This window comes from Dipodomys merriami, unplaced genomic scaffold (assembly GCF_024711535.1).
Source record: "Dipodomys merriami isolate MVZ:Mamm:240054 unplaced genomic scaffold, mDipMer1.0.p SCAF_5, whole genome shotgun sequence".
Classification (NCBI taxonomy): Eukaryota; Metazoa; Chordata; class Mammalia; order Rodentia; family Heteromyidae; genus Dipodomys; species Dipodomys merriami.
In genome coordinates, this window is record NW_027206068.1 from 65,232,957 (window position 1) to 65,247,374 (window position 14,418).

General features: G+C 41.2%; 2 protein-coding genes across 9 annotated transcripts in view; one reads left to right on the plus strand and one right to left on the minus strand.

Moving 5' to 3' along the window:
• Cnot4 (CCR4-NOT transcription complex subunit 4) overlaps window positions 1-2,263 on the minus strand; it is a 108,654-nt gene extending 106,391 nt beyond the window's left edge. For 6 of the 7 annotated variants that reach the window (XM_069996846.1, XM_069996844.1, XM_069996845.1 and 3 more), the window contains exon 1: window positions 2,176-2,263. The gene's annotated coding sequence lies outside the window, so the exon portion shown is untranslated. The remainder of the gene's footprint in view (window positions 1-2,175) is intronic. The other variant, XM_069996843.1, reaches the window with a different exon arrangement.
• Window positions 2,264-2,329: 66 nt separating this feature from the next.
• Window positions 2,330-14,418, plus strand: part of Nup205 (nucleoporin 205) — a 113,299-nt gene continuing 101,210 nt past the window's right edge. The window contains exon 1 of one of the 2 annotated variants that reach the window (XM_069996840.1): window positions 2,330-2,400. The gene's annotated coding sequence lies outside the window, so the exon portion shown is untranslated. Of the gene's footprint in view, window positions 2,401-8,259; window positions 8,277-14,418 lie in introns of those variants that run through there. The other variant, XM_069996841.1, reaches the window with a different exon arrangement.

The window sequence follows — 14,418 nt, forward strand, 5'->3', positions numbered from 1 at the left end:
TATGTTATACTTTTTTAAAAAACTTCATGGTATAACTAATAACAATGTTTGCTATATAAATTGCTTCTCTCAGAAGAATAAGGATTTTAATTTCCCCAAATGGGGGCTTAAGTGACTGAAAGGAAAAAAGTAGTCTTTTATAAACATCTTTTTAACTTTAATTTACCTTTGGTTTAAATAAAAACAACAATAAAAAGAAAACCTTTTTCACAATCAAATGACTGAAGCATCAAATGTTAATATTCCTCAGATTTCAGTATGTAAAAATTACAATAATCCAGTAATGTGCAAAAGTGAGTGAGAAGAACTGTATTTGTATTTACACTGATAGAATTCTTTTTCCCAGTAAGAGACTGGCTGCTGCATGGAACTGTCATTATGACTTTAAATATTTTACATCTATATTCAGAACATCAATATCTATGTTTGAACTTGACATGTGTGTATTTGACCTACAGAATCATGTTAGTTTCTTGGTCATTTGTTTATTTTGCAGTGGTCTATCAAAGCAAAGGCTCCTTCTCATCATGCCATTTGCCACTAGTTGTCAATTTTGCTTTCACTAAAACATGTAAACCTAAGCTACTTCTTGCATCTAGTATTCTGCTTTCCACTGTAGGTAGTAAATGACAGCTAAGTACCACCGAATGCACAGCATTGTTTTTTTTTTTTTTTGCCTGTCCCTTCTTTACTACAAAAAATTCAGTGTATTTAAGTTTACCAAAGAATAGTGATTCTTCTTTTGCATACAATCCCAATATATTTTCAAGACAATGCAGATAACTACCAGCATAGAAATGTCAAAAGTAAAAACTTTTCAAACCCAAACCTATTAAATAAACTTGATATTAAATGCAGAGGAAATTTCCAATCTAGTCATAAAAAATCTGTCCTGAAGCTGAGTATCAATATAACTCATTCAATAATGGATTCTCAATGCAAAAGGGATCTGCAACTCACAAAGAATCCACATACAATCAACCTATCATTTATATTTGCTAGTGAAGCTCACAAATGAATTCTGTGTGTGTGTCAGATTTCTTATTTTGAAATGCTTCTGTCCATATGTATTGATATAATCAGAACCCACATTGAGTGTTCTAGAGAAATGCAATTCAATTCAGAAGTAGTATGAGGAAAGTAAACATGGAACGGAGAGAGGGCTGAAGCCACATCCCAACAGAGCGAATAATCCGCAAATAGATCACTGAAAGCAAAGTGAAAACGTTCCTCTCCTGAGTAAGCTGAAGATCTCCTTTTACTCATCGCGTTTAATAGTATCCTACCTCACTTCACTTCCCAACTTCCTTTTTACTTTTTCAATCAAACAACCACAGGGCACTCCTCCACCACCACCACCACCCCACACACACCCCTTTTTTTTTTTCTGGAAGCGTGTGTTGAAAGAAATCTGTATAGGAAAGAGGGCAATTCTCAAGAAAGCTGAGAAACAGGTGGGTGAGAAGACCAGTAGCACAATCCAGACACTTGAGGGGTAGTTTGGAGATGACAGATGTGGTTAAAGGAAAGGACTGCAAATCGGAAGAAGCTCTAGCCCAGCCGACAGACTGGAGGCTGATTGCAAGCACCCACGGGAGGCAAAAGCTAAGTCGAGGACGGTAGCGGCGGAGTAAGAGACCATGCAGCAGGACAGGGCGCGGGGGGGGGGGGGGGAGAACTGGGGGTGAAGGAGAAGAAGCAGAAGCAGGAGAAGCAGCAGCAGCAGCACAGGTCGGAGTGGAAGGGATGGCTCTGGTCCTGGGAGATGGGGCCAGTAGGAAAGGACGTCAGAGAGGGGAAAGTGGGCTGAGGAAACAGGGAGCGACTGAGACTTAAGAATATTGCCGCTATTGGGGGGGGGGGGAATGTGGGGGGAAAGCTGGGGACGAGAAACGGTCCTCGGCTCTCCCAAGGAAGCAATTCTCGAAGGCAGAGTCGGCGAGCGCCGCGCCGCCTCCGGCCCCGCTCCCTTTTCCTGGTGGTAACTGCTGTGGCGTAGAGGGGAGAGGGAGGAAGAAGAGGAGGAGGAGGGCGGCCGAGGAGGAGGAGGGTGAAGACGAGGCTGGGGGGTGGGGAGGAAGGGGGGTGCGGCCTGCACGGTCCCAGCGAAGCCTCCGCTCTCTCGTAGCCGGTCAACCCCGGGTTTCCCCTAAGCCCAGCCCCGCATAGACTCACCCGCCAGCCTTGCCTCGCTTTTTCCTCAGCCGACTCCACGCGCTGCCGCCTCCTCACAAAACACCACTGAACGAGTGTCGGGGAAAACAAACAAACAACAAAAAAAAAAAAAACTCTTCAGAACCGGGCCTGACTGCTTCAGCGAGTCCGACCTTTACGGCTGAGAGAGAGACTCTCGGCTTTCGGTGGGTTCCACAGCCAGACGGGCCACCATCTTACATTAGGGTAAGACTCCTCCGGTCTCCGGTGCGCAGGCGCACGCCGACCCAGCCGGGAGGGGCGGGAGAGAGGCGGGGCGAGTGGCGGGCGACCGAGTGGTAGAGGTTGCGGCGGCGTCTCCCGAAGCACTCTGGGAATTGTAGTCCATGGAGGGTAACGGCCCAGAGGCAGGCTGGGAGTTGAAGTCCACGCTGCGAGGGCAGCCGGGAGTGCCCGCCTCACGTGGCTCTGGGACCGCCGCCTTTCTGGATGTTTTGCTTCCGTCTCTGCCCGCGTGTGCGGCTCTCGGGTCGTTTGATGGGCGAGGCTGCTTAGTTTAATGGGCGATTCTCTCCTGAGCTGTACGAAGCCAAAACTCTGTCGGAGATGAGCTCAGCTGTGAGGAGCGCTCTCTGGCTCTCTCTCCCTACCCCCCCACCCCGGCGGGGTGTGTCTGGCTGGGGTGAGCGGTCACTCGTTTCCATGCCTGGGAGCCTGTTGGAGACAGCCCCCCGCCCCCCGCCTCGGGTCCGGGGCTGACGACGCCCAGGCCCGTGAACAACTCTTCTGCCTTGACGTGTGCGCTCGTCGGCCGGGAGAACTGAAGACCTCGGGCACTCCGGGGAGCCGGGGTTTGCGGCGAGGTGGAATGGAGGACCGCGGGCGGTCTGCGGTGCAAAGTACTGCGGGTCAGGCTGGCACACCCGACTCCCCGCGCGTCGGCCCGGCCCGCCAACCCGAGAACGCGGCACCCAAAAAGCAGGCGTTGCGCCGCTGGTCCTGAGCGATCGCCTCCTAGAACTCGGCTGGGAGGGGCGCTCCAGGCACTCGGGCCACCCCGGACCCGGTACTCGCCGGGCTCCTCCTGCGGATGCCGGGCACTGTTGTAAGCGTCGAAAACACACCGGTGAGGAAAACACAAACCCCCCCTGGTCTCCTTCGTGCGTGTTAGGGAGAGAAGGGTAGACCTTCCTCTTTTCAATAGATGATGAAAGTGCACAGGATAGTTGCTGATTTAAAAAAAAAATTAAAAAGGAAGACGAATAGGGGAAGATTGTAATTTGAAATACATGTATCTAATCTTCGTGAGAAGCCCTCATTTCATTCTTTAAAAAAAAAAAAAAAAAGGAAAGGAAAAGAAATACAGTCTGGGCGCCAGCGTAGCTATGCCTATAATTGTCTTCTCGAAGCCCAGCCCAGGCAGGAAAGTCCATGCGACTCCTCATCTCCAATTAACTACTCAAAAGCTAGAAGTGGTAGCTAGAAGTGGTAGAGAGCACTAACCTTGAGCACAAAAGCTCAAGGATAGCTCTCAAGGTGGTGAGTTCAAACTCTAGGACTAGTGTACACAGACACACACACACAATTTTTTAAAATACCACAATAAATGTTAGGTTCGGATAACTATGAACAGCTTCTTTCACCTATGGTGGGACATTTGCAAGTCAGGAGGAACACAAAGTCACTTTTCCTTGTGAGCAATAGTATCACATTTTACCCAAAGCCAAGCATACTTGGTCCCTGCCCTGAAAAAGCGAGCCACAATCTCCACAGTATCCAATACTAAATGCCAATCCTATATTGAAAACCATTCACTGATGGACATTGGTTCTAGGGAAGTGACCATCTTAGCTCCCCAACTATGCTTCAGACCGTTGTTCCTTTTAAGTATTTATGTATTTCAATGTGTGCATGTGTAATTTCATTTAGACTTATACTCAAAAACACTAAGACATATCAGAAAGAATGCAAGTATTCGCATAGCTCAAATATATGGGTGTAGTTAATTACTTGGGAGGCTTGTGATTGAAAATGGGGAAAGGGAGAGCATAATTTTTTTTCTCAATGCTGTCCTAATAATTTTGATCCTTCTGCCTCAGACTCCCATGTGCTGGAATTACAGGTTTACCCAACCATGTCCAGCCATACTTTCTTTATAAATTACTGCATTTATTTATTGCTATGTATATAAATTAATACATTTGTGGGGGGGGGCGGCTTAAACTCAAAGCCTGGACACTGTCTCTGAGCTTTTTTTGCTCAAGGCTAGCATTCTACCAATTGAGCCACAGCTCCACTTCCGGCTTTTTTATGTGTGTTTGGGGGGGACGGGGATTAATTGTAGAAAACTCAAGGACTTTCCAACCTGGATTGGCTTTGAACTTCATTCCTCAGATCTCAACTTTCTGAGTAGCTAAGATTACAGGTTTAAGCCACCAGTGCCTAGCAACTTAATAGATTTTTAAAAATAGATCACTTTGGGGCTGGGAAGGTGGCTCAGTGGTAGAGCGCTTGCCTTGCATGCCTGAGGCCCTGGGTTCGATTCCTCAGCACCACATAAGCAAATAGAAAAAGAAAAAAGCCGGAAGTGGCACTGTGGCTCAAATGGTAGAGCACTAGCCTTGAGCTGAAGAGCTGAGGGACAGTGCCCAGGCCCAGAGTTCAGGCCCCATGACCGGACCCCCCCCCCAAAAAAAAAATAGATCACTTTGCCGGGCGTCAGTGGCTCATGCCTCTAATCCTAGCTATTCAGTAGCCTGAGATATGAGTATCAAGGCTCAAAGCTAGCCTGTGAGATTTTTATCTCCAATTAACCACCAGAAAACTGGAAGTGGCGCTGTGGCTCAAGTGGCAGAACACTAGCCTTGAGCTGAAGAACTCAGGGACAGCACCCAGGTCCACAGTTCAAGCCCCACAACAAAAAATTAAAATAAAATACTTAGCTGGGCTGTGGTAGTTCAGTTACTTTAGACTAGAAGGAGGCAAGATTTAGATTATGCACAGCTTTACATGAAATTTGGATTTTATCCCAAGTACAGTATGCTACATTTGAACTGTAAAGCAAAGGAATAACATGATTGGATTAATCTTTTCAAAGACCTCTGTGACCACCATGTAGAGAATGGATCTAGAACAAATGGCAAATATAGAGGTACGGATTCTAGTTGGGAAGGGACTGCTGAAATGCAGCCTGGAATGAAGGACCAGGACAGGATTGAGAACAGGGTGAGGTGTGCGAGTTATTTGCCTTGGGCATAAAATTGAATACTTCATAATCAAGTACTTTACAATAAAGTTTAAAAGTGTTCGAAAACTATTTTGAAAATCACAATGAATGCAAAACCCCCATGATGTAAAAGATTAAAATTTAAAATGAAAACAAGCATTTAACCTGAATTTCCACAATGCTACTTTACTTCTCTCCCCTAACCCAGCCCTGTTTTCACTAAAGTCATAGCAAAACACGTCTTTTAGACTGTAGTTGCCTGTTCTTATTTTTAAAAAAAAAATCACTCATGTAAGAGGAAATACAAATGGCCCATTAATATGTCCCTTACCTACAAACAGTTCTGTGTGTGTTCCTTACACAAGTATGCCAAGAGCCTTAATGGCAGCATTAGTTGTAGTTATAAAAGCAACAGAAACAGTTCAAGTGTTAAACAACAGTAGAACTGTGAAATAAACAGCAGTGGTTTAACACAGTATAATCTAGGGGGAAAAAAATGAAAGAACTGCAACTTAAGTTACAAACAATGAGTTTTTTTAAAATATAGGGCAAAGGAAGGAAGTCACAGATGATTAGATAATAATGTAAAACATTTATATAGAGCTCAAAAACAGGTAGAACTACATTTTACCTACAGTTACTTACAGAGAAAATTACAAAAGAAAACATGTTTTATATAAAATCGAGAATATGTTTACTTCTATAAGGAGAAAGGAACATGGCCTTGAAGAGTTACATAGACTCTTCTAAGACACTGGTGCTTGTCTATTTCTTCATATATATTCTAGACACACAGGTGTTATGTTACTGCTATATTTATGAGATACAAATGCATTTTGAGCTTTTTAAAATATGTGTAATATATGTCACCATAAATACAATTATATTATTCAAGGCCATATTTGTGAAAAAATTATTATAGCCAAGGTTTTCCCTTTTGCAAGATACCTAAACTTTATTTTTGCTAGCTGGTTTTGCTAGTCATCCAAGAAAAAGAAAGTCCCTCCCTGAGAAAAATTGGGAGAGAGAACAAAAGAAGGGATGACATTGTCCAAAAAGAAATGTACTCATTACCTGACTTATGTAACAATACCTCTGTACGTCGCCTTTATAATAATAAAACTTTTAAGGAAATCCCTCCCTTACTTAACTATTTTATTTTTTGTGTCAGTCCATGGACTTAACTCAGAGCCTGGGTGCTGCCCTGGGCTGTTGCTCAAGGGTAGCACTCTACCACTTGAGCAACAGTTCCTCTTCCAGCAATTTTTGATGATTCCTTAGAAATGGAGTTTCCTGCCCCTTTCAAACTGATCTTCTGATCTCAGCCTCCAGAGGAGCTGCCCCGCTTATTTAACTATTCTTATTCAATTTCTTCACATATGCTGTTTAATTTTAATGCAGAATAATTCAAATACATAACATTCAAATGGATGCAGAACAAGATTTCAATAGACATCAATGCTCAATCATTGAAATATATGCATATTTACAAACTAGAAGTAAAAGGATGTTAGTAGACCTTATAGGTCCATTAAAATGCATAGCAAATGTTAAATTAATGGTGGAATTTTATAAACATTTTTCTTTACAACATGACTAAGATATTCATTCACTGTTATCATAATTCCCATTCAGCATCATAGTGGGAGGGCGAGCCAATGCAGAAGGACTTAAAAAGAAAGGAGATAACTAGAAGAAAAAAAAGGAAAATTAACTTCTCTTATCATTGCCAGCACAAGATGTTCAAGAGAATATACAAAAAAAAAAAAAAAAACTAAACTAAATAGTATCAAACTACAAAAAAAAATCACTATCAAGGACTGGGGGTGTAGCTCAGCAGTACAGAGTTGGCCTATCTTACAACAGGACCTAGATTCAATCCCCAAAGTAAAATTAAATAAATCAGGAGGAAGATGTAGGTCAGTGATAGAGCACTTGTCTAACACATACCAGGCACTAGGTTGATCTCCAGTATTATAAAAATCAATATTTTAAAAAATAAGTCAATAGTATTTTTTTTGGTAGGTCATGGGGCTTGAACTCTGGGCCTGAGCACTGTCCCTCAGCATTTCAGCTCAAGATTAGCGCTCGATCACTTGAGCTACAGCTCGGCTTCCAGTTTTTCTGGTGGTTTATTGGAGACAAGAGTCTCATGGACTTTCTTACCTAGGCTGGCTTTGAACCACGATCCTCAGATCTCAGCCTCCTGAGTAGCTAAGATGCCTCCCGAGTAGCTACGATTAAAGGTGTGAGCCACCAGCGGCTGGCCAGTCAATAGTATTTCTATATGTCAATGATAAGGATATAAAATATTGCAAAATGTATGAGATAAGGGATGAGGTACAGTTCAGTGCGTTCCTATTGTGCATGATATGATATTCTGAGTTCAATCCCCAGCACGACACAAACACAAAAAAGTACATGCAGCAATATAGTAAGATTTATTTAATTTTTCTGAGTTTTTGTTATTTTTTTCTGAAACAATCATGAAAGCTCACGCTGGCTTTAAAATCACTATAGCCTTGGCTGACCTCAAAACTTGTTATTCTTCTTGCTCAGACTCTTAGAGTACTGTACTGGGATTATATTAATGCATGTGCTACCATGTTGGACTTGCTGATAGGTTTTTAATAGTTACTGAATATATATAAATTGAGATTTCTGGCTTCCAGAATTAGTGTGCAAGATTCCGACAAACCTTCCTTTCTGACAAACCTTCTTCCTTAATGTGCAAGAGATGCAGAAGAAGACACCACTAGTATGTAACAAAGCATTTTTTCTCTTTCTTCCTTAGGTTACATGTTGGAGACAGTCTCTCCCCCCCCCTCCAAAAAAGAAGCATGCCATATAGGTGGGGTGAATTCTAGGTTATAGGCCTCTATCCTATGGTTTAAATGTAAGTCCTTTTATCCTTTCACAAAAGACAACTGAAAAGAAGTTGGATAAAGACTACCATTTACTAAAATCATCAAAGACAAAAATGTAGTAGTCTTTGAAATGGAAGGGAATTGAAACCATTTTTGTCTAACGGGCATTTCATCTCAAAAGAAAGGCATCTGAAAGACAAGGCTGCCTTTGACCAATGGCCAAAGGTAAAGAATCTTGTCTTTAAAACAGAAGAATTCACAATCCTTATTATATATGCTAGAGGATTACCCTGGGTCATTTTCCAATCTGAAGGAAGTGGCTTCTTGGCCACCTGAGCCTAAAACACTCAAAAGGATATAATTCAACAGTACTTTTCTGTCTTTCATTGGCAGACTAAAATACTCCAGGATGGGACTGGGACCCTGGATCAAGTGGTAGAGTGCTGGCCTTGAAGCTTGTAGTTCTAAGTTCCAATCCAATATCAGTAAAAAGCAGTTGTACGTAGAGATCTAATTCCAGCAAGTCAACTAAGTAATTTACCTTGTCCTTGAACTACCACTAATACCACAAATTACTTTGTAGAAGGGAAAAAAATTTAAGGGAGGAAGTGTACATTACTCTAGTTTTTAAAGTGTATCAGGAAATAATTTTTAAAATAAAATGTCCAAGAAATAGCAAATTGTAAAATACCTATGAAGAGATTGCAAATTAAGAACCTAGCAAACCAAAAACTGATAACAACAAAAAAAGCAGGAATTATCAGAGAGATTATAAAACAATTGCATTTATTCTTTTCATGCAACAAAAAAGGGTAAACTTTACAATCTGTTGGGATGTAGCACAGTTGCAAATAGTACTTGTTTAGCAAATGCAACATCCTGGGTTCAATCCCAAAAAGAAAAGACGAAAAAAAGTTTTAAAAAAACAGCAAAATTTGTAGAAGGAACTAGAAACAATTGAAAACAGTATCACAAACTACAGTAGCACACAAAAAAGATTACATCATAGAGTCGAAAAAGACAATTTTGAACTGATAATCACCAAAATTAAGAACTCAGTATGTGAATTTTATACAAAATTAGGCAGGCAGAGCTGAAAAGAAAATTAGTGAACTAGACTGTGGAAAATTTTCCCACAATGAAACTCAGAGGAGACAAATGAAGTAAAATACAAAACAGAGCAAGAGTTATAGGATACAGTGAAATGTCAGTATGATTAATATCCTTGAAGTACAAGAAAGTGGAGTTGAGGCAAGATTAGAATATAATGACTTTCCTAAAAGTAGTGAAAGACCCTAATTCTTTGATGAAACTCACTAAAAAGGTAAAACACTTGTCATTCTGTATTCTGGGGTCCTGGCTGAAGAGACAAAAGCATAGATTATAGACAGTTTTTATGGAATCTTACTTTTTAATCCAGTCTGATGAGCACTACCTTTTAGTTGAACTGTTAAACCATTTACATTTAGTATAATTTAGTGATACAGTTTGATTTCACTCTACTACACTAAGTTTCTGTCCCAACTATTTGTCCTCCTATTTTCATTAAAAGTGAGGATATTTTGTGATTCTATTTCATCTCTACTATTTGGCTTATTAGAATTACACTTTTTAAATTTTTGTTGAGCCAGGTGCCTGTGGCTCATGCCTATAATCCTAGCTACTCACTACTCAAGAGGCTGAGAGCTGAGGATCGAGGTTAAAAGCCAGCCCAGGCAGGAAAGTCCATGAGACTTTTATCTCCATTTAGCCACCAGAAAACCAGAAGGGGCACTGTGGTTCAAGTGGTAGAGCTCTAGCCTTAAGCTGAAGAGCTCAGGGACAGCACCCAGGCCCTGAGTTCAAGGTCCATGACCAACCAAAAAAAAATTTTTTTGGTGGGTGGGCTGGGAATGTGGCTTAGTGGTAGAGTGCTTGCCTAGCATGCATGAAGCCCTGGGTTTCATTCCTCAGTACTATATAAACAGAAAAAGCCAGAAGTGGCATCGTGGCTCAAAGTGGTAGAGTGCTAGCCTTGAGCAAAAGAAGTTTAAGCCCCAGGATTGGCCAAAAAAAAAATCTGGTGGTTGTCCTAGGGTTTACATCTTTAACATATCATTATACATCACAGTCTACCTTTAAATAACATCATACTACATCACATATAGTATAAGATTCTTTGTGAAAAGTATAGCTCAGTGGTAGAATATGTTTTTAACATACATGCAGCTATTGGTTCACTTCCCAGCACTACAACAGCATCTTTTTCGATTCTTTGTGCTATTTTTGTCATATATTTTACTTTTATGTAAGTTATAAATTGCCACTGCATTGTTATTCAGAGATTATAATAATAGTAAGTTCAGTTTTTATGACCTTAGATATATGCAGGATTTTTCTTTCATTCACCAAGTAGTCCTTTAATAAAGGACACTAGCTGTGTGTCCTCTAATTCAATTCAATCCTAACATTATCTACTTGGAATTAGTGATAGATTCTACTTTTAGAGTCCACTCCCATAAGCTGTTCCCTGGACTTGGGATGTGTATTACAAGCCCCATATATAGGCTATAAGTTGTGATTTCAATGTTCTCCCTATGGGGCTTGATCGATCTGTTAATGTGGCTTAATAGAATGTGAAGGAACATTTCCTTACATTTAGCCGTATGTTAGGATATTATGAAGCATGGAGAGATGTCTAAGTTAAGGGATGGGGAAAGTGGTACAGAGCCTCCATACCCTCTCCTGGCATACCACCTTTCAGAAACCACACTTGTGCTGTTATCAAGCTATCTTGGGGCTCCAGCCATTAAATATGTAATTAGTATATAAAAGACACTTGTCACTTTGAAGGTTCCAACAATTTTAGGAGTTGAATAACTGGAAACTGCACAAAGATCAAAAGCATATTTTACTATTCGGCAGCTACTATTTTACACTAGATATCAATTATCCTTTTAAAATGAAAAATATATATTTCATAATTATCATTTTACCTCTTGATCTCTTACTTGTTAGGTAAGCATAAATGTCTTATGGATATTATACTTCTACTTGAAGAACTTCCTTTGACATTTGTGTGTGTGTGCGTGCACGCATGCATGTGTGGGGGTGTGTATGTGTGCACATGTGTGCGTGCGTGCTGGTACTGGGGCTTGAACTCAGGGCCTCTCACTCTCATTCAGCTTTTTCCACTCAAGGCTAGTACTTTACCACTTGACCCAGTTAAGGCTTTTTGCTGATTAAGTAGAGATAAGTGTCATATGGACTTTCTGTCTACTGACTTAACTGTGATCCGCGAATCTCAGCCTCCTGTGTAGCTAAAATTACAGGCATGATCCATCAGTGCCCAGTAAGAAATTTCTTATAATATTCTTATACATTCTCTCAACATTTGTTAGTTTGATCAGACTTTGTTTATATTGACATTGCTTTTAAAGGATATGAATGTATTTATTTGGATATGAATTGTTGTGGCAAAAATCATCTGTGTTTTTCAGTAATGTGAATATCCTATCAGCTACAGACATACACAGCTCAAATGTTCCTTTAAAGAAAACCTACCACATTGTTGGTGGGAGTGTAAACTTGTTCAACTACTTTGGAAGGCAGTATGAAGGTTTCTCAAAAGACTCCACGTAGAGCTCCCCTATTACCCAGCAATCCCACTTTTGGGCATTTACCCAAATGATCACAACCAAGGCCATACTAAGGCTACCAGCACAACTATGTTTATCTCAGCATTATTTACCATAGCTAAGATATGGAACCAATCCAGATGCCCCTCAGCAGATGAATGGATCAAGAAAATGTGACACACAAACACACACACACACACACACACACACACACACACACACACACAATGGAATTCTATGCCTCCATCAGAAAAAATGGCATTGCCCCATTTGTTAGGAAATGGAAAGACTTGGAAAAATTTATATGAAGTGAAGTAAGCCAGGCCCAAGAAACATAGGTCCCATGGTTTCCCTTATTTTCAATAACTAGTACATGTGTAGGACAAGCAGAAAAGGCCAAAAGCTATGTACATATGACCATATAAGATCATGTTAAGTGAAATAAACCCCAAGATAGGGTCACGGATATCTTTTTTTCCTTCTTGCTATTGTTTCTAATGTATTTATAATGTATCATGTGATTTTTTTGTTGCTTTATATGTCCCTCCCCCACGTATAACCCCTATTTTCACTGTATTTGATGTCAGTGCCCTGCATCTTGTAAATACACTTCTTTCGGGGAGGAGAAGGGAAAAAACAAAATGCATAAATAAGGATACAGGTTGACCCATCATAACAATGAGATGTACGAAACATTATGTTGAAAACAAACTTTATAACTTCAGTGGGAGGAGGGGAGTGTTAGTTGTGGAGGGGGGAGGAAAGGGATAATGTAGGGAGAAAACAAAAGGAGGAGGCAACACGTACTGATTACCTTGCTCATGTAACTGTAACCCCTCTGTGCAGCATTTTTACAATAAAAAACATACACCCGAGCACCAGTGGCTCACGCCTGTAATCTTAGCTACTCAGGAGGCTGAAATCTGAGGATCACAGTTCAAAGCCAACCCAGGCAGGAAAGTCCATCTTATCTCCAATAAACCACCAGAAAACCGGAAGTGGCACTGTGGCTCAAGTGGTAGAGTGCTTGCTTTGAGCTGAAGAGCTCAGGGACAGTGCCCAGGCCCACAGTTCAAGCCCAACAACTGACAAAAAAAAAAAATTAAAGAAAAAGAAAACCTGCCATGGAGAACATTGTTATCTGATCATCTGTCTCTCTTCCTGTCCTCCTTCATCCCCCACCATGCCTTTTAAGATATCTCACCATTCAGAATTTATTTCATAAAAGCTTTAAGATACAGATTAAACAGAAGCTCAGAGGCTATATACTATAGTAGAGGATTCCATCCTTCCAGAATCAGTATGTACTTTAAGTAAATATTAGCCCAGTAATCCCAACAGGAAGAATACGTGGGTCCAGGAAATGAGAGTGAGGATAAGAGCAAGCCCCTGAAGATTTTGAGCTCCCATCTTGTTCATGCTGGGCTGAGAGGTTGAAGCTTCTGCTACCTAAACAAGCAACAAAAACCACTGCTTTCTCTATCACTATCATTTTCTCTCCATATACTTTCTTTCATACACAGTAGAAATTTGGTTTAATTTTTTTTGTCTTGATGATTTTAGGGCATGCAAGTGAATAAGAATTTGTTGTGTATATTTTTCCCCTGGTCATGGGGCTTGAACTCTGGGCCTGGAACACTGTCGTTGAGCTCTTTCAGTTCAAGGTGGGCGCTCTACCACTTGAGCCACAGCACCACTTCTGGTTTTCTGGTGGTTAATTGGAGATAAGAGTCTTATGGACTTTCCTGCCCAGTCTGGCTTTGAACTGTGATCCTCAGATCTCAGCCTCCTGAGTAGCTAGGATTAGGGCATGAGCCACCAGTGCCCGGCTGTTGTGTATTATTGAAACTGCTCACTTTGTTCAAGAAGGACTTTAGAGAAAATCTCATTTGTGCCCCGTGCTGAGATTCATCCGATTCTGATCACCTATGGGAAAGATAGCCCCAGAAATCTATGTATAGAAGATCCCAAGATCCTGGGAGAGATGAATCTCCAGAGAAGACCCTAGTGTCAAAGACTGTCACAAAGCCATAGTTATTGGAGAGGCAGGGATGATACCAAGTCAATTTGTTTCTCAGATTGTGTCTCCACTTAGCCTGCTTCCCATAAACACACATGTGAGTACCCAAGTGCAGGTGTATGTAGTGGAGATGGGAGGAAATTGGAGCTATGAGTCAACACTGAATGATACTGCCTTTGAAATCTCTGCATGACACTGGTCTACAGACGCATCATCTATAGAAGCATGTTTTATATTCATTTCATAAAGCCTGGTATCCAGAGCAACATTTGCCCAGAATACCAAGGAACTTGGGCACCTTGAAAAGTCTACTATATCCACTGAGATGGTGCCATGAGAGGGAGGAATTGGCAATAAGGGCAAGTGACAGGTTGGTGAGCAACAGCAATTGCTGATAGTCTCCTTTATGTGGGTTGTTAGCAACAAAATCCTGAGCAATTGCTATTTCTGGCTTAGGAAATAGGCACCATAGCCAAATGATTGGAAATATGGATTTCAGAGTCAGGCAGGTTTGGATACAAGACCCACGTGTTA